Source organism: Schistocerca cancellata, chromosome 2, assembly GCF_023864275.1.
Source record: "Schistocerca cancellata isolate TAMUIC-IGC-003103 chromosome 2, iqSchCanc2.1, whole genome shotgun sequence".
Classification (NCBI taxonomy): domain Eukaryota; kingdom Metazoa; phylum Arthropoda; class Insecta; order Orthoptera; family Acrididae; genus Schistocerca; species Schistocerca cancellata.
Window position 1 is genome coordinate 340,400,096 of NC_064627.1, and position 19,320 is coordinate 340,419,415.

The 19,320-nt window shown below is 41.7% G+C and overlaps 1 protein-coding gene across 1 annotated transcript in view; it reads left to right on the top strand.

Moving 5' to 3' along the window:
* Positions 1-19,320, top strand: part of LOC126161724 (chloride intracellular channel exc-4) — a 179,126-nt gene that overhangs the window by 127,765 nt on the left and 32,041 nt on the right. The gene's annotated exons all lie outside the window — the stretch shown is intronic.

The following is a 19,320-nucleotide window of genomic DNA, read 5'->3' on the forward strand; positions in this document are numbered from 1 at the left end:
TAGACCGGCAAGGGAACTTGCTGTTCCAACAGGACAATGCACGTCCGCATGTATCCCGTGCCACCCAACGTGCTCTAGAAGGTGTAAGTCAACTACCCTGGCCAGCAAGATCTCCGGATCTGTCCCCCATTGAGCATGTTTGGGACTGGATGAAGCGTCGTCTCACGCGGTCTGCACGTCCAGCACGAACGCTGGTCCAACTGAGGCGCCAGGTGGAAATGGCATGGCAAGCCGTTCCACAGGACCACATCCAGCATCTCTACGATCGTCTCCATGGGAGAATAGCAGCCTGCATTGCTGCGAAAGGTGGATATACACTGTACTAGTGCCGACATTGTGCATGCTCTGTTGCCTGTGTCTATGTGCCTGTGGTTCTGTCAGTGTGATCATGTGATGTATCTGACCCCAGGAATGTGTCAATAAAGTTTCCCCTTCCTGGGACAATGAATTCACGGTGTTCTTATTTCAATTTCCAGGAGTGTAGATAGATTTTGCGCAACAGTCATCAAGAAACCAACCACGTACCGGACGTCCTCACACTTTGACTGATGCAGACATGAGATTTATGATGAGGGAAATGAAGAAGAAACCTAAAATCAGCGTTCCTAAGTTGGCTGGGGAGTTAGTCTAGGGGAAAGGAGGTATGTGCCAGCACAATCAGAAACACATTCAAAACGTATGGATATCACGGCCGGGTTGCGCGCTAGAAATTTTGGGTCAGTAAACAGAATCGAAAGAAGTCTTCATTTTGCGATGGAACATAGATTCAAAAGGGAAGACTTCTGGAATAGAGTAAAATTTTCTGATGAAATTAAATATAACTTATTGGGGACGGATGGCAGGCGTATGGTGTGGCGTAAGAATAATGCGGAGATGTTGCCACGTAATCTTGTGCCAACGGTTAAACGCAAAGGTGGCTCCCTGATGGTGTGGGGCTGTATGAGTGCTGCAGGTGTTCGAAAATTATATTTCATAGAAGGTACAATGGATCACCATATGTATATAAACATTTCAAAGGACAATCTGAATCCTAGCGCCGAAAAATTAGCTCTGCAAGGAAATTCCACTTTCCAACAAGATAAGGACCCCAGGACATATGACTAAATACAAGGCTGTGGCTCCTGTACAATACCCCAAAACAACTGCAGACGGCTCCTCAAAGCCCAGACAATAATCATATTGAACACCTTAGGAAAGTACTGGAAGATAGCATCAGGATAAGACACATTTTTAACAAGAGACCTAAAGGAAGCTCTGAAAGACGAATGGCACAAAATTCCAGTTCTGACGGCAAACTTGGTCAAGTCGATGCCCAGACGACTACAAGCAGTTATAGCTGCAAAGGGAAACCCCACTAAATATTAATTTTGTAATTGAAATCATATTTTCAGATCGTAAATAAAAAATGAGTGGACGAATACCTTTTGAAATAGCCCTTCAATAAATTCTCCGTTTTGTAAAATTTGTTATCGCTGTGGTTGTATTTATTTCCTTGTCTATCAATAAAAATGACTTACCAAGGTTCGTTGCATGTGACTGGATGTTAACATTTTATGTCCACTTCCTTTCACGTGACATATACTTAGTTTCTTAAAGTTAAAACTAGAAGAATACTTTTTGGACTCACTGTACATTTTGTCCGCAGTGCTTGTTCACTTGGCGTGGCTGCCAGCCACTAGACGTTACGGTCGGCAGCAGGAGCACTGTGTGCGTGGGAGAGATACGGGGCGGAGTGTGCCCGTAGGATAGGCGTGGCCACGAGCTGCAAACGGCGCGCCCTGCTGCGTAGCCCGCGTGCACGCAGCGTGACCGCACGCCAGCCCACCACTGTTAGCGCCGCTTTTTTGTGGGCTCTTCACTGCGAAGCATTGTTGTACTCTCAAATACGTACAGCTGAGCTTGCCTAGGCGATGTACACAAGGTACATCGTTGTGTGTCGCAAGAGACACAATTTTCGGTATACGAGTAGTGTAGCGTTTATCCAAGTATTGTCTGAGGCAGCACAGGACTTCGAAGAACAGTTGAACGGAATGGAAAGTCTCGAAAGGAGGATATAAAATGAAAATAAAAATAAGGGTAATGGAATGTAGGCTAGTTATTTGCTGAGACTTAAGTAGAGACCGGCGAGGTTGTCGTAAAATGTAGACTAGCTATAGTTCGAGAAAACATCCGAAATACAGGAATTCATTAATATTAAATATAAATTTAGGTGATGAGAAATCTTTTCGGAAGTAATTTGTGTGGAATATAGCCTTACACTGAAGTTAAATGTGGACAAGTATTTCAGGCAAGAAAAGAATAGCTTTTGAAATGTCACATCATAAGAAAGCTGAAGACCACATGAGTAGATCGCATAACTGATAAGGCACTGTGTAGAATTAAGAAGAAATTTGTGGTGCAGCAAGACTGAAAACAAGGGCACGGTTGATAGAACACGTCCTCAGACATCACAGGGTCGTCAATGTAGTGTGTGTGTGTGTGTGTGTGTGTGTGTGTGTGTGTGTGTGTGGCACAAAATTCCAGTTCTGACGGCAAACTTGGTCAAGTCGATGCCCAGACGACTACAAGCAGTTACAGCTGCAAAGGGAAACCCCACTAAATATTAATTTTGTAATTGAAATCATATTTTCAGATCGTAAATAAAAAATGAGTGGACGAATACCTTTTGAAATAGCCCTTCAATAAATTCTCCGTTTTGTAAAATTTGTTATCGCTGTGGTTGTATTTATTTCCTTGTCTATCAATAAAAATGACTTACCAAGGTTCGTTGCATATGACTGGATGTTAACATTTTATGTCCACTTCCACTGAGTGAGTGAGTGAGTGAGAACAATTTAAAATGTAGTTCGCAGTAGATAAAGAGCTTCTCGCGTGGGATAGACTAGGGTGGAAAAGGTCTATCAAACCAGTCCTTAGACTGAACAACAGTAATCCAGTAATGCAATCTGTCGAAATATGTAAACTTCTGAACGAAAATTAAACAACTCCTGATCATTTATAGTTTTTCATCTCGTGATGAAGAGGGCAAACGCATCTACAACACTGCACACTCTACTATTTCTTGTACTCTGGCGCCAGTCGTACTGTGTAGATGACATTTTCACCGAATCTGCCGTTTTGCCTTGCGGTATTTACAATGGGCCGTCGCTGGACGTCCATTCGAACGACGTGCCATGAAATAGTTTCAAACATAGCCAATGTACCCGAAAGAGTTGAGAATTCTATAAAATTCATGAAAGATTTTGCTTTATGCATGTTAATGCAAGCGTGCGATGTGAAACTCAGCGGCAAATGGCTGTAACACTCTATTCACACATCCATACGTGTCATTTGGAAAGTGTAACACTGACATTCCAGCGAATAAATAATTTGCTCTCCAGCCGTGTGACACCCGAACAGCCAGACAATGATCTCATCTGTGACATTAATCAGATAGACAATGTTTAAAAATGTATATTCGAAAATTATAAACGTGAAAATTGTCGACAATTGTTAAATTAACCATAGTCTGAAACATATAGGCAGACGCTGCTAATTTTGTATAGCATAATTTAGTCTTCTGTTGGTAACTGGAAGTAATGCCTTAAGTTTTGTTCCTCTTTCGAATTCACTTCTCCATTCCTCCAATACCAGCACTCATTGTGAAATAGTTTTGATATATTGTGAATCTGTTGGGAGCAAAAAAATTTTTCTGAAAATGACATTACATGCTTGAAATGAATTATTGTCATCCTCGAAACTGGAAAATGAACATCCGCAAATCCTTGCTACTTAAAGGAGACTGTGTTAATAGGGTTAATGCGTCAGAATGTGAGACTGCCAAAGCTTAGCCCTAATATCATGGCTATTCTAGATGTCCTCAACAAGCTCTTAAAAGTAGTTCGTGGAATGTGGTTTTTCCCTTTGTACCACGTGTTTCTTCTTTTAAATACAAATAACGGATGAAAGTTGAAGTACGTAAGTGCTCACCTCTGAGGTACCTGTAATCTCTCATTTTATCCTTACGACTACCTGGTGAAAAACTTCACCATTTATCTTTTGGATCGGCGCTTTATTATTTTGTAATAAAACTGCTTGTTACAGTATCTCTGCTTATTCAAACCGTAAGTCAGTACAGTATGGAATCTAAACCCTTCCAGTTATAGCAGGGAACTGGAAGAGAATTTTTTTGTAATGTTTTGATGCTGAGGACGACCACGTTTCCTGGATTGTTGCCAGTGACAAAAACTACGTGTAGGGTGGCACGAAAATAGTCATCCAGAAAAACTGCTGCGGGAGAAGTCAAAATGATACATCTAACATTCTGTTCAAGGTTCTAAGATTTACTTGCGTGGCACCTAAAGTATACAGCAGGGGCTAAAAAAATTCACAGAATTGCGTGAAAGACAGTTCAACTTAAATATAGTTCCCTCACAAAAGTTTGCGAACCCAAAAATCAACCACATGGTGTAAAAGAAATGCAGATCCTTCTATACTAGTTTGTCTGGCAACGTTAGAACGCTTTGTCTTTGAGCAGAACTCACTATGGAAGTCATCTCTCCTTAAGCGGAGGAAATTACTTGAGCAGATTGCCTTTGTTAGAGCATAGAGAAAGTATTTAGGGAAACAGTCGCGTTACAAAATCGAAAAGATTTAGAATATATGCGTTTAGTGAAAAAGGCATTTGGAATGGCGTTCGCGGAACAGTCATCTCTGGTGATGGCGTGCACGTTCACTTGAAAGCTACATCGGCGTTTCCCCCATTCCAGTTTTCGAAGAACCACTGTCGACAAGCACACATTTCTTCTGTATGGATTATAACTTTTCTTCGCACTCTGCCGGCTGTTAGCGCATTAACTTGGCAAATATAAGCCTCTGCCATGATGTCTTTCTTCATGCCTCCTGTACCCACTTTTTCCGTACAAATATATTTGAAATTTTTAACCGACAAATTAGAAGTGTGTACCGGGTATTCCCTTGGGTCTTTAAATTTTCTTGTAACGTATATATGTCGGGTGCCGCTGGCAATTTTGTGCTTAGCAAACATGAGAAATTTCACTGCACGTTGAACTTAACGAAACACATCCAGAATCGTCAAGTGTCGCGTTTACCCTCATCTCCCGTTCCCCATCACCATAACCCCCTATTCCTTAAGAGCGAAACATTAATTTGATGCCGAAGACTCTAACGTTCCCATCATCTGTAGAAGCAAGCCGTTCACTCCGTTAAACCATCTCGTGATTACTGAAATAAATTAATAGCACAAACACACGTTAACTTATTTTTCGCTTTACACCCTTTTGGCCCCTTTTATTTCCATGGCCAATGTTTTATTATTTTCATCACTGCCCCAGCACCATAATTTCGACAATTATCTGTAGACGAAAGATCCATAGTTCTAAAGTTCTTCAGTTAGCATCTGGTGTAAACTGTAGCGCTCTATAAAGTGAATTAGCGCTGTGCGGACGATAAGTTGATTTGCAAAATGGGGAACATTTTGTTGGTGTGTACTTCATACTTTATTAGGATATATTTTACAAAAAGATGTGAAGGAAGTGTGAAGTGTATAAAGAGGCCCAGTGACATTGACCCAGAGTGGCTGCTCGAAGTAAATCCGACTCAAATAGGAATGACTGTGGTAGCTAATCGCTTCTTGGAAGAGACAGACGCGAGCTTCATAAGTTGAACGACTGTTATGGATTGTGATGCACATACCACTTGGCTTCCATAACTTTGCTCTACTTCCAAAGGTAGTACATGTACGAAAAAGTCATTGGTGCCCAGTGATGGGTCATTCTCGTAGTTGCTGACTTAAGAGAATTATGCTAGACCTTTTCTACAAGGAAAGGTGAAGATTAACCCATAATTAGGTGGCTTTCTGTTGTCTCTACTACTGCGTAGCGATGGAAAACATGATACGAGGGCAGTTCAATAAGTAATGCAACACATTTTTTTCTGAAACAGGGGTTGTTTTATTCAGCATTGAAATACACCAGGTTATTCCCCAATCTTTTAGCTACACAACACTATTTTTCAACGTAATCTCCATTCAATGCTACGGCCTTACGCCACCTTGAAATGAGGGCCTGTATGGCTGCACGGTACCATTCCACTGGTCGATGTCGGAGCCAACGTAGTACTGCATCAATAACTTCATCATCCGCGTAGTGCCTCCTACGGATTGCGTCCTTCATTGGGCCAAACATACGGAAATCCGACGGTGCGAGATCGGGGCTGTAGGGTGCATGAGGAAGAACAGTCCACTGAAGTTTTGTGAGCTCCTCTCGAGTGCGAAGACTTGTGTGAGGTCTTGCGTTGTCATGAAGAAGTAGTTCGTTCAGATTTTTGTGCCTACGAACACGCTGAAGTCGTTTCTTCAATTTCTGAAGAGTAGCACAATACACTTCAGAGTTGATCGTTTGACCATGGGGAAGGACATCGAACAGAATAACCCCTTCAGCGTCCCAGAAGACTGTAACCATGACTTTACCGGCTGAGGGTATGGCTTTAAACTTTTTCTTGGTAGGGGAGTGGGTGTGGCGCCACTCCATTGATCGCCGTTTTGTTTCAGGTTCGAAGCGATGAACCCATGTTTCATCGCCTGTAACAATCTTTGACAAGAAATTGTCACCCTCAGCCACATGACGAGCAAGCAATTCCGCACAGATGGTTCTCCTTTGCTCTTTATGGTGTTCGGTTAGACAACGAGGGACCCAGCGGGAACAAACCTTTGAATATCCCAACTGGTGAACAATTGTGACAGCACTACCAACAGAGACGTCAAGTTGAGCACTGAGTTGTTTGATGGTGATCCGTCGATCATCTCGAACGAGTGTGTTCGCACGCTCCGCCATTGCAGGAGTCACAGCTGTGCACGGCCGGCCCGCACGCGGGAGATCAGACAGTCTTGCTTGACCTTGCGGCGATGATGCCACACGCTTTGCCCAACGACTCACCGTGCTTTTGTCCACTGCCAGATCACCGTAGACATTCTGCAAGCGCCTATGAATATCTGAGATGCCCTGGTTTTCCGCCAAAAGAAACTATATCACTGCCCGTTGTTTGCAACGCACATCCGTTACAGACGCCATTTTAACAGCTCCGTACAGCGCTGCCACCTGTCGGAAGTCAATGAAACTATACGAGACGAAGCGGGAATGTTTGAAAATATTCCACAAGAAATTTCCGGTTTTTTCAACCAAAATTGGCCGAGAAAAAAAGTGTTGCATTACTTATTGAACTGCCCTCGTAAATGGTCCGTAGGGCTAGTATGCCTGAGGCAAATGGCGTTACGTAATGCGTGTTGACGCGCTGCCCATAGTTGCTGCAATGTTTGTCAACATGAAAAAACAAACTGTCGCCTCAGCTGTGGACAGCCGCAGCCTGTAGTTGGCCTACCGTTTTTTGTCAAGCCGTCGACAGATTAGCGATAACTTCATTGAACTGCATGAAGAATGAGCTATTTCATCAACTGCACAGATCGTCACACACTCCTGAGTTGGCATTTTCGCCAATAAAATCTTTGATCAGATCTGTTGGTGTGATGAGCGTCAGTTTACCATAGGGCGTACACATATGTTCTAAAACTGTTTGTCAAACTTTGTCCAAAAGGCAGCCAATACTGACATTGTGGGGCCGCACATGTACCGATCTTATTGATAACGTACATAAATTAGTTCGTTGCGAGCTCCAGTAGCCTATCTGTAGTAACGGCCCCCAAGTACTGGTCCTTAAGTCGGCACCATTCGCCACACTGTCGACTGTTTCTTGATAGCTGCCACATTCGGCGACCCCAAAGTTGTGACGATGTAATAGCTGACGAAGTGTTGTCTGTGTCAGTGTATGATTGATCAATAACGTTAATTGTAATGATATTTAAAGGCATAAACTATGAGAGCCAATGACAAATGTTTACTAAATATTTTGAATGCCTACTTCCTTGTAGTAATTCCATTGTATTAAGTCATAATTTCATGTTTCTTGTTACAAATTAAGTATAACATTTGACATTTGAAGGTAATCTTATGTTATGAGATTCTGGAATCCATATTACTTCTTTCAAAATTTATTTCACAGCAGTTGATCGGTACGAGTACGCACGCCCGTGATTTGCCACTTCTGGAAGACAGACAAAAAAAAACTCCCACTCATATCCTCCAACCCCGCAGTGTCTGCGCTACTTAATCACGTGCCTGTGATGTAAGTGTCGAACGTTACTTAACTCACGGCCGAATTCAGAAACATTTAAAATTGAGCAATTCTTAAAATATTGCTGCTCTGTAAGTATTTTTGTTTGTTAATGAGCAGGAAACTACACATTCAAGAAGCTTTTAACATGAATTGACGTTTTTGGATTTGGCATGTTATCTGCTAGATGCATGTTATTATAAAATACGGCTCAGCACCACCACAAATAGACTTGAACCGGTCCACTGTTTGACGATCTGGCATGGCAATAGATAGGTGCAATGAATGCATCAAGGAATGTTCGAGATTTTCACTAAACAGGGATAATATCCTTCCTGGATAATATCGTTCATAGCAGCGCACAGCCATCGCGTGTGCTCTATGCTGTAGTAGCACAGTGTTGGTTCCATCACCCCTCCAAATTCTGCAAATGTCTAGCCAGTTCGGAGCTTGTGGTATATCTTATAACGGCATTTCGGGTCACTTGATAAATGCCTCTTCTCCCACGTCGACACTGAGCATGATCGACTGTGTGGAACTAGATCGCTGCTGCACTTAAACCTTCTGGTTGGTAAGTCATTCGTTCTAATGTAGTTAAATAGCTCAGAAGTATATTGAGCCCATGGCCGAAGCAATTAAGCTCTCTTCAGCTGCAGAAAATTATCGATACAAAACACCGGAGTGTCTTTGTTCTCGTGTATTCAGCCGGTTTTCGGCCTCAAGCACGAGGCTATTCAGTTTATATAAACATTTTACAAAACAGCGTTATTAAACAAAAACGAAGGACGTATTAATAAAAAAAACCTATTCATCTGCAGTCCACAGCATGCTTAGCGCCACCTAACCATCTTGTATGGTCTTGGTGTAAACTTATTGACAAGAACGGCATTAAATGACATACTGTGGCGTAAGCCCCTTCTCGTATTTTCAGTTCGGAAAGCGGTGATATAGAGAAAGTAAAAATCAGTAAATTACTAAAATAATTCGGACTACCTTTTAAAACTTATTTTCAGAGAAAAAGTGCATGGATGAAAGTTGAGCAGCTGTAAGGCCTTGGAGGAAGTTGCAAGTTATTTGCTGCTAGCGCCGATCGAGGCATGCAGCGTAGCGCCCTGCAACGGATAAGTTTTTTGCGTGGGCGTCTGTAATGAGCAGCCAGGTCAATAGCCTTCACAGCCGGAGCTGACGCCGAGGGCTGGTGTTCGAAACTAGGGATGAAATCAAAGTCGGAGGCTGCACAGTTTCCGTCATTCGCGGAGGCGGTATTCAGAAATAACATAAATACCAAAAGTATTTTGTAAAATGGTCAGTTTATAAAACACAGTATTACTGTATATTTTTTCTTGTGGCGTAATGTTCGGCGTATCGCATTTCTAATCAAAGGTTGATGTACCTGTTCCTTAGTTCCTTACATCGCGGTCGGAATGGAGAGTGGTAAAGTAACGCTTCTTTCTTGTGGTTTCCTGCATTCTTGATATTCGGGAATGTGGTGTGATTTTAAATGCCCCTTACAGAAGTTGTTGTCCCCCCCCCTTTTTCTTGAAAAACTTTGCTCGAAAATTTTCTACATTGTCTATATAATTGTAGTGATTCCAACTTACTCTCTTAGCTTCATTAATTGACTTCTCAGGATCAGCTGATATACGCACCCAGGGCACAGAGAGTGTAAACTTGTACTGTTATTAAAGTGTGTTCGGGTCCCTAACTGTCCCCTGAGAGCAGTTTTTGAGGTGATCACGGTTTGCACATCCGTGTTACGCTTGGCGGTTGCACAGATTCATAGGAATTATCAAGTGGAACTGATGACCTTCAGTAGAAGCGGAGCTGCGTCTCATCCCTGTTCGAAATGTTTAGCCCGGACCGGGAGCTACTTGGTGGAGACAGCGAAAGGGGAATGCCAGGGTGTCATAGTCTTCCCTGGGCAAAGCTCGCAGCTGTATCGATCGTCGCTGCTGCTGCACTTCGTATTGCACGCTGCATGGAGCTCACAGCCCTGCTCGTAGCTTCTGTTGTTCTGTAGAGGTGCACAGTATCATGTGGACTAGAGTAACCGTGAAATAAAATTTATCAGAATAACAAATTTAAATTAAACAATACAAAAGATGAGTACAAAAGTGTTAGTTGATACGAAGCTATCAGAAATGCAGTGGTTTATTTCACTAAAACCATGTTCATAGACTGGCTATGCGTTAGGTTAAGGTGAAGAAGTGATAGAAAAAAATAGTAAGCACTTCGTCGTCACTCATTAGCAGATGTCAGGCACTCGCACAGAACATGGCGTACAAGTATCCGTCCCCCCGAAGTACTATTGGTGTATCTGCTTGGCGAGGAAGTAAGTCATGCGCCGAAGGATTGTGTCCTGCTCGGATATGTTAAGGAATGTGTGGTAGCTAAGCTTAGATTGTGGGCTCGTATGAACGAACTCCACTTGCAGCATCGGAATCGTAGCGTCACTGGTGCCTGTAGAGTTGGATTCGTCCTCCTCAACAACGTTAAAGTAAGTTAAGGAATTGTCGTGTTGCGCCGGCTATGGCATGAAATTTTTGAGTTAACCCCTATATTATATTAAACATAGAACATGACTGGACATTTTCATGTATATGGTACTAAATATATGTAAATCATGTCACTGATTAGATGGTTAGTGATTAGACGGTTCACTAGGGATGTTCATGCAGACTTTTGCATAATGTCTGGAGACCGTGTTTGTACTTTTCACCATGCTCTCGTAAGAGACGAATAATATTTTAGCGAAATATTTCATTAAGCACTAGTAGTGCTGTTCATCGGTCTTTGCTACTGTTGTCGGAAGTGAAGCGTAACGAGAGCCCCTAGCAAGACCTGGGCGTTCTCGGGCTCACGAGTTTGCCGGTCCTTGGCCTTGGCCGTCCAGAACTGGTGTGCAAGATGCGATGGCGGGCCGAATGTGCAGCGATATGCGCGCCCTGTTTCTCCGGGAAAAGCCGCCAGCCGGTCAGCTGTGACATTGCTTTCCAAAATTACTTCACTTGCAAACTCCCAGCAGAACACGAAGCTTTTTAAAATCCCTCTACAGGTTGAACCAGAACACCATCGACGAAACTTTAGACTGGTCAGGGATATTACGTCAGAAAAGCCGTGGTCACTTGTGGCTCGTTACAGGTTAATAATCCTTTTTCCCTTTGTTATCCCAATTTTTACTTATCCTTTTGCAATGAGGGAAACGTTCTAAATGTAACACACAGCAATCTACAGATGCTAAAGTACTGTGGTGTGGTTGCCATCGCTGCGGGTACTGCTTGCTATAGCGTCGTTGTACTGTTCTTTCGTTGCATTCATTGAACCCACACACGTGTAGCACATCGGCCAACTCACCGGGAAACCTGTCGACACTTTTACCGTGCAACTAACGCTGCTGCTGATGAAGCTAACCCGAGACAGAACGGAACTGCACGGAATACAAGCTTAAGGACGAAGAGTAGAGAGGACGTTACTGTTGTCAGCGCCAAATACCGTGGTGGCTAATTGGGACAAGTTTATTTCCAACCAAGTCACAGCGCATACCGTCGACATTTGAGCTGTTGCGCATGTTTCTTCATGACAGTAAAGATACTGTACAGGGGCAAGTAATCAAAATCTGTAACGAGTCGCCGGAGACCACCGATGCCTCAGACCAAAATACTCCGAAAAAAACTTAAGGCTGTTCAGGGGTATTTTGTGTTCTGGTTCACATTTTGTATATCGAATAAGGCAGACGTGGACAACATCCCTTACTTCTTACTCCAGATGCGTGATCTTTTTCTTCCAGCCCACTTTATCTGTCATAAGACCTAATCGCGTTTTATTCAATTTTACAACTCTGCACGATCATAAATTTGTGTTCTGTCCACTGCACCTTAAATTGCGTTCTGTCTACCGCTCTTACAATAAATTGGCATTTCTTGGCATCCTTTGTCCTTGAAAACGATGCGGTTTATTAAGAAAACTACGTACTTGTTCAACAATATTAACAATTATTTAATTCTCTGTGCTGTTGGATGGATAGTCCTGAGTATTTCATTTGTCAGCGGTTTCCCATTTCTCAATTCAAATCAGGATTGTTGCCAAGACGTCTTCTGGCCACTTGCCATCATCAAATTTTTTGTTAAATACGTACGTGATCAGTATGATTCCCTTTCTTCTAATACACTTGCCCCATATTTCAACATTTTCTGTAACCACTAGTGTTACATAAAACAAGGCAAGAATATACTATCTTTCTTATAATGGGAATGAATCTATGCTCGTTTCATTGAAGTAGATTCTACACCGAACAACTGGACCATGCAGAATCATTACCGAACTCAGGACATCGCTAAATGGTACGTTTAAGAGGTAATTCGTATCTGTATTCACTTCCTGAAAGTTACCCGACGCTCACAGCACAGTGAATGTATACACTGCTAAATTGTTTTTCCATAGTACACAAGAAATTGCCCTTTGAGCGGGATCTAAACATTTCCATGTCGTACCATCTGACTACTCTTCCTCTTTACGAAAACAATAAAGAGACACCGTGCTTGCGGTTCTGCATTAAACACCGCAACTAACAAGCTGGTTTTCAGATGGGTGGCATATATCCTCCAGTTGCTGCCTAGAAAAGCACTGTGGTATAGGAAATTCGTTCACACACTCATAATTATAGACTAGGCATACTGCTTCGAATAACACATTGACTGTCTTATAAACCAAATTATTTGGTGGTATTGTCCGACTTGGGGTCAAAGTAGTATGCGGGTATCGACTTAAAAAGTTTTTATTTTAGCAAGTTAGTGTCAGATGATCACTTTAAAAATAAAAATAAGGGATCAGTAAAATACTTGGAAACTAAATTGTAAAAAAAAAAACTGCTATACATACTTTGTAATTTAGTTTCCCGGCATATTAATACTTCCTTTCGTTTTAAAAACCGGATCATCTGATTTAGTGTTTACTGGGAACAACTGCGGAATCAACTAAGATTTCATGTACGCTACACGACCAGATAGCTTTAAACCTTTAAGGAAATGTGACCACTGAACGAAGTCACAATTAACGTAAGGACAGCCGTATGTGAAACGTTCAAAGAATTGGAGAGCAGAAGTCTGTGTACCAATCTGGCAGAAGGCCGAAATACTGAACTCAATTCCCCGTAACGTTTTCACTGAGGAAGATCGTCCTGCGGTTCCTACTTCAAATCATTTCGCGAACGTCAAAATTAGATCTGAATAAGTGAACACGAGTTAGAAAATAAAATGAAATCTCAGAATAGCGGAGAGGCTATTGTACCTGATGTGGTACCTATGTAATTCTACATAGACTATGCTAAAGGACTTGTACCTTTTTTAGCAGCACTTACCGTATATCGCTTGACGACCAAAGCAAGCGTTCGTAGCGGTTGGAAGAAAGCGCAGGTCATTATTGTTATCAAAATAGGTCACAGAATATAAGCACAAAATTAGAAGACTGTCGTTAATGTGAAAGCTGTAAAACTGTGGTGCCTGTTTTATGCTCACGTATTATGAAATTGAGAGAGACCGAAAATCTCCTCCTGGAATAAACTTTTTTCAGTTACATAGCTTTCGGGCTTCAATAGTGGAATGTCATTTATGGCGTATGAACGTAAGGACAACATCTAATTCCCGAGCTTCTCCGACCCGGCCGGTAATTGAATACAGGTCACTTACTTAAAAATACACACTAAACATGGGTTCCGTTCTATTCGACCACGAGACCCAGAAGGCAGTAGATACCAGCGACCAGTGTTCAGATACGGTTCAACACCGCCGTCAAATGAACAAAATAAAAGCGTACGGAATGTCAGACCAGCTTTTTGATATGACTGCGAAGTGTGTGTGTGTACAAAGAAATCGCAACTCTTATCCAAACGCAGCGAAATGTGGCAAGACCTGCAGAGGTTCGACTGGAAGTTGACCTTCAGCATAAACAACTTTAATTTATTGCGTATAAATAGGCAAAAAGAGCAGTTATTCTAAGATTAGACGATTGCAGAGCTGGGAGCAGCCACATTCATTAAATTTTGCAAGTATGCGTACGAAGGGATTGAAAATGGAACATCCACGTAACACTGATCGCAGGTAAGGCAGATACCAGACTGAGATTCAGGAAAGAATCCTCAGGAAGTGCAGTGCACTCACGAAGGCGGTAGGTTACAAAACCCTCCTTCGAACAAGACTTGAATATAGCTCGTCAGTCTGGAATACGTACTAGATATGATTGATAGAGGAAACAGAGAAGATCCAGAAACAAGCAGCGCGTTTCGCTACAGGTTTATTTAGCAAGCGCAAAAGCGTCACGAAGATGCTCAGCCAAATTCAGTGGCAGACGCTGCAAGAGAGGTGTGTTGTATCACGCTGTGGCTTAGCCTTAAAATTCGTAAATCTTATATTCCTAGAAAAGTCAACCACTGTTTTTTCTCCTTCGTATACCCCCCCAAGAAATCAAGTGTAAAATTACAGAAGGCTTACAGTCAGTCTTCCCGTAGACCATTCGCGACTGGAGTAAGAGGAGAATAGTATGCAAAGCACTCTCCGCCACACACAATAAGGTGGCTTGCAGAGTATAGATGTCAACTGTTCTTGAAGTTCGGTGTTAAATCGTTTGTCAACGAGATTTTGAAGCTGTTCAATAAATTCGAACTGCTTTACTTTGTTCTGGTGCTTATCACATAGTAATAGCTAAAATTCTGAAACCTCCCATGCTATTTTCCAGCCGTTACCCTGTGGAAATGTCGAGGTTTCGTGACGTTTGCTCACCAACAACACCACGCCCCCTCCCCATCTCTAAACGTTATGGCTACATTATCTGGAGGTCTCATTGTGATTCGGTGGATAATGAAGTGAGTGAACACACTAACACACCTGAACAACCCTGTCTTGTTTTGGGTATGGAATTGATGATTGATTTTCATGTAGCAGCAGATTGTGTGCTGCAGAGAAACCTGAGCCCCCTTCCGCTGTTAACACTATCAATTTAGCACAGACCATGTGCACACACGTCTGCCTACTTAACGCCAGGTGTGCTAACCTAGTTGCATAAAGGACAAATAGTAGGCGTAGCACCGGTGAGAGCTCTTGGTTGCGTTTCTTGTCGCCTCCTGGGTCTCAATGCTTAAGGCAAAAACTATTTTGCCACATTTTCAAGTAACATGGAGAAGGTTAATTGTAACTGAAGTTACGAAGTATTCCCAGCAGCCGTATACAATTTTTAAATATACTTAATTTTCTCTGTATTTTATACGATTCTTCAAATTTTCATTCTGATGACACCCTTAGTAAGTGTCGAAACCTTGGTCAGTTGTACCAAACAGTTACTTGCAACCGGTTGGATGTAAAATGCCTTAGTTTAAAACTTCATCAAACAGTGTAATAATAATCTAACAAAAAGAGCATGTTTGGTAATAAATCCTAGGACACTTACATTACGTGACATCAGAAACTTCCTAAAATATCAGTCGCTATCCGTCCAGTCATCGATAGTGTAAACAGTCCCACATACTTAGCAAAAGACTGCACAATATTCTAAGGAAACTATACACTGTCAACATAAAACACACAAAAAATTATAATTTACTAGCTCAAAAAGGACACAAAAATGCCAAGTTCTCATTTGCCTTCACAAATCTCTGTACTAACATTCAAAGTGACGAAACAATGCTGTAATACAACACAATTTACCACATTACAGAAAAACCAGCTCATTAGGTGTCAATGAGATCGTTCAGTTATTAAATTTAATACTGAAACAAAATTGCTTTCAGTTTGATGGCAAATTTTATACTCGGGCAGATGGTGTAGCCATGGGATGCAGTATAGCAGGCTTAATAGCGGACATGTTCGTAAATCATTTAGAATAGATTCTTTCGCGCCACAATCACAATCTCCAAAATCGTGTACTCCTACATCGTGTACTCCTACAGTATGTTGACACGCTGACGTTAGTAGATGGAAATATGAAGACCTCCAACTAATACATGTTACTCTAAACAATCTGCACCGCAAAATATTCACAATAGAATATAAAATAGCAAATTACCGGGGTTTGACCATAAACGTAAATTATGCACACAAATTAGAGATTTGTCTTAAACCGTCCATAACATAATTAACCATCATTAACGCACGTTCTTGTCATCCAAAATCGCAAAAATACACATACAACACAATCTCCGAACACTATCACACTTCGGTCAATCACAACCAACCAATCTTCGGATCCAGACATCCATAAAATGTAAATTAGGTGAGAAATTCTATATAGGTCAAACTGGATGGAATTTCAGTAATATACCCAGAACTCATTCGAGAGAACGACAGTAACCCATAGACCTTTTTCCACAACTTAGATAGAATGACACACAGCGAACGATATAGAACAGGCTGTTGACGTTTTACATATTGCACAAAAAACCGCTAGTGAATATTTTCGAAGAAATCGTAATATATTCACTCTCACAAAATTACTCCCAAGAAATTATAAACAAACAGGTTGATTAAGTAAACACAAACATCACATAGAAAATTTTATTGAAATTATCCTCCCAACCACGAGATGAGTGGAAAAATGAACTCTAGAAACACATTACAGATCATGTTACCACTAAAGTAAATACAACCATTGCAAAGCAAACGTTTGATAGTAAAACCGAGAAATTGTCACATACCTCGCACACACCACCATTATCTGGCAAATCCAATTCCAAAAAAGGAATAGGATTAAATTACGTGGGGCATTTGCACTCATGACCCGAATGTGGAGTACAGAATTCTCATTCACTTGTATAAATTATTCCACCAAACCTCTAGCTTAATCAGTTGTCACTTATTAGTTCTTGTGGCGTGACACTTCTCGACATAGACCAATCATTTAAATAAAAATGGCAATTACAGAATCTTTCCATTCCCACCCCCTCTCCTTTTGGATAAATTTGTGCGGACGTCAATGAATCAGATTATACTAGTTTTCGATTAGCGTTCGTTCATATCTCCGCTCGGTCCTCCACTTTTAGTTGCAGTCGATAGTAGCCTCGACGCGGAAGGAATGTAAAACCTGGACATTACTACTTTAGAATTTGAAAATCAACACACTCCACCAAAAGTAGCCATCGCTTGGTCCAAGAGGCCGCTGCAGCCTGTTTCCGACGTTCCCCCGTTTGGAAAGTAGATTGTGCGCGGTGCAAGGTTGGTAGGCAGAAAGCAGCACCCACGCGAATGCGAGGCATGATTAACGAGATAGCAGTCGGTCCGCGAGCCGGGGCTCGTGACCTACAGCAAGGCGCACATAACCCACTTTCGCGCGGTATATATAAAACAGCCCAGCCGGACGCTGCCATTAGCGGCAGCATATTTGTGACGGCAGCTGAAACAGGTTTGCATCGCCCGAGGCGCGAGGTCCGCCTCGGAAACCCGTCCTCGCCGGCCGGCGCTTGAATCACCGCGACTAGCTCGGCCTGGCCTTGCTTCGTCTCCCTCGAGTGGCCGCTCTCCCTTGCCCACAAACACAGCCAGGCTACTTGTCATAAAGCACCGTGCCATAAGTAGCTGGGGCATAGGCTCTTGACTTACAAATCGTCCGCAGCGCGGCGTGCTGTATCAGAACAACCTAGCGTATCCAAAAGTACACGAAATTTGAATTTTATTGTTATCAGTACACTGAAATAAAACTGTGTGCCGCCCTATATGCCAGTCCCGAATCTGTGTGGCAAGGGCATATGAGCTGAGTGGTTAGGTTAATTGGTGAGCATATTTCTTGTTTAGCATTTCCACGATTTTGCGGTGGCTCACTGGGAAGGTGCAGCTTGCCTGTATGGTGTTCAAAACAAAACTTAAGATAACCACTGCAGAAGCGCAACAAATGTTAAAGCAAGCTTTTGAAGAGAGCACTTCAGACCAAAACAGGCCTAATTAATAATAATAGTTAATAATAACGTCGACTGATGACCAAAACTTTGATAGTAGGGGATTAGAATCTTAAAGTTCAAAAATAGACGATCCAGCTTGGGAAAAATTTAAGTATATATCAATTTATTCTGTCAGAAAAACTGAACACAGAGGATTGCAATGAAGTTTTTGCAATGACTGCTTCAAAATGACTTAAATTTTATTTCGAAAGTTGTCACTGTTAATGAAAGTTGTGTTTACGGCGATGACTGTAAAATTAAGCAGAACTACTTGTTATGGGAGAGTCCTTCACATAGCTGAAAAAAGCGTGACAGGTCATAGTTCGTCTGTGTTTTAACATTGTTGGCAATTGTTTGTAGAGTTCTCACTTTTTGTGAGGCAGTCAATAAAGACTTGTATCGCAATATGTCTATTGACGGAGAATGAGGAAACAGTGCATAATTGCATATGGCCTACATTATTCAGTAATTTTTTACAATAAAAAACAGGTGGACTGTTGTTCCCCATGCACTGTACTCGCCGTACATTAGAGTGGCAGAATTTTTGCATTGGTGTACTCACTCCCAGGAAGACTACTTGGAAGGTGACTGTGCAGAAAAAGATCCAGATAAGGCTTATTGTTGCATATTTAAGGTACTTTTGGGTACTGCCTCATACAAGATATTGGAGCATGTGAATTTAGAGAGATTTGTAATGGTTGGTGAGCTTTGAGGCATAATCTTGTATGCTTTGTTGCATGTTTATATTATTGATGGTAGGTGGTTCTATGAGGTAAACCCACATCACTTTTTTATGATAAAATGTTTGCCTCTAAACAGGGCTAGAACATCAAACCAAATCCCAACTAGCCTAAGTCTCATAGTAAGTACTAAAGAGATTTGTGAATGCACTTACTCCAGCCAGATAAGAGATGTAATCCACTTAAAGATTTCAGTCTCCAAGCACCTCTCCTGCTGGCAAATCTCCATAAAAGTTCTCCTGCATACTTTACTGGACTAATGTGCAAGACTAATACTGAAATGGATTTCTCAAGGTGCAGAACCAACTAAATTCAAAGCACTGGCAAATCCTAAATTAAAATACTTCACATTCCGAAGAAAGTTGTGTATACTAAAACTAAAACTGTCAAAAGTACTCAAATTACTGAATAGGTAGCTTCAGCTGCTATTAGTAATTTTGCTGTTTTAATGTGTCTCATAAAACTTCATGCTATCACTTCATGGTGAACAAAACAAGC